This window comes from Triticum dicoccoides, unplaced genomic scaffold (assembly GCF_002162155.2).
Source record: "Triticum dicoccoides isolate Atlit2015 ecotype Zavitan unplaced genomic scaffold, WEW_v2.0 scaffold76745, whole genome shotgun sequence".
Classification (NCBI taxonomy): Eukaryota; Viridiplantae; Streptophyta; class Magnoliopsida; order Poales; family Poaceae; genus Triticum; species Triticum dicoccoides.
This window is the reverse complement of record NW_021298360.1, coordinates 1-1440: the sequence shown is the minus strand read 5'-3', so window position 1 is coordinate 1440 and position 1440 is coordinate 1. Positions and strand designations below refer to the sequence as shown.

The following is a 1440-nucleotide window of genomic DNA, read 5'->3' as shown; positions in this document are numbered from 1 at the left end:
CATCCTAGTACTACTCTCGCCCAAGCACGCTTAACTTCGGAGTTCTGATGGGATCCGGTGCTTTAGTGCTGGTATGATCGCATCCGACATGTTTCCCCGTCTTCGTCCCTTATACTTGCCACTCCCAGGTCCGCTCCAAAGACGATTCTACATTCTCACTACCATTACAACCGTTCCCTAACAATGGATAATGTCCTATACTACTTACTCTCCCGCTCAATCACGGAGACGAGTTTTCCACGGTTTCCACCCCTCCCTCCATACCGCAGCAACACGAGTTTTTTCCACTCCTTTCAGAAAGCGCTCTTCGCGCCACAAAGCCGCCCCAAGACGCGCGAGCAATGAGCATCGAGCTTAAACATATCGCAAACGTCAAAAATAATATAACGGGATTAATATATATCGCGCACGTGCGATATGTTTGTCACAAGGCGCAAAAAATAATTATAAAAGGAATGCAACACGAGGATTGTTCTGATGGGATCCGGTGCTTTAGTGCTGGTATGATCGCATCCGACATGTTTCCCCGTCTTCGTTCCTTATGCTTGCCACTCCAAGGTCCGCTCCAAAGACGATTCTACATTCTCACTACCATTACAACCGTTCCCTAACAATGGATAATGTCCTATACTACTTACTCTCCCGCTCAATCACGGAGACGAGTTTTCCACGGTTTCCACCCCTCCCTCCATACTGCAGCAACACGAGTTTTTTCCACCCCTTTCAGAAAGCGCTCTTCGCGCCACAAAGCCGCCCCAAGACGCGCGAGCAATGAGCATCGAGCTTAAACATATCGCAAACGTCAAAAATAATATAACGGGATTAATATATATCGCGCACGTGCGATATGTTTGTCACAAGGCGCAAAAAATAATTATAAAAGGAATGCAACACGAGGACTTCCTAGGAGGTCACCCATCCTAGTACTACTCTCGCCCAAGCATGCTTAACTTTGGAGTTCTGATGGGATCCGGTGCTTTAGTGCTGGTATGATCGCATCCGACATGTTTCCCCGTCTTCGTCCCTTATGCTTGCCACTCCCAGGTCCGCTCCAAAGACGATTCTACATTCTCACTACCATTACAACCGTTCCCTAACAATGGATAATGTCCTATACTACTTACTCTCCCGCTCAATCACGGAGACGAGTTTTCCACGGTTTCCACCCCTCCCTCCATACCGCAGCAACACGAGTTTTTTCCACCCATTTCAGAAAGCGCTCTTCGCGCCACAAAGCCGCCCCAAGACGCGCGAGCAATGAGCATCGAGCTTAAACATATCACAAACGTCAAAAATAATATAACGGGATTAATATATATCGCGCACGTGCGATATGTTTGTCACAAGGCGCAAAAAATAATTATAAAAGGAATGCAACACGAGGACTTCCCAGGAGGTCACCCATCCTAGTACTACTCTCGCCCAAGCACGCTTAACTTC

The 1440-nt window shown here is 47.6% G+C and overlaps 1 non-coding gene and 1 pseudogene across 1 annotated transcript; both read right to left on the bottom strand.

Annotated features, from left to right (window-relative positions):
* LOC119347836 lies at window positions 1-85 on the bottom strand (annotated as a pseudogene; the record flags this gene model as incomplete).
* A 797-nt stretch (window positions 86-882) lies between these two features.
* LOC119347835 lies at window positions 883-1001 on the bottom strand. The gene has a single exon (XR_005168560.1). It is a non-coding gene; the product is annotated as a 5S ribosomal RNA (ribosomal RNA).
* Window positions 1002-1440: the final 439 nt, after the last annotated feature.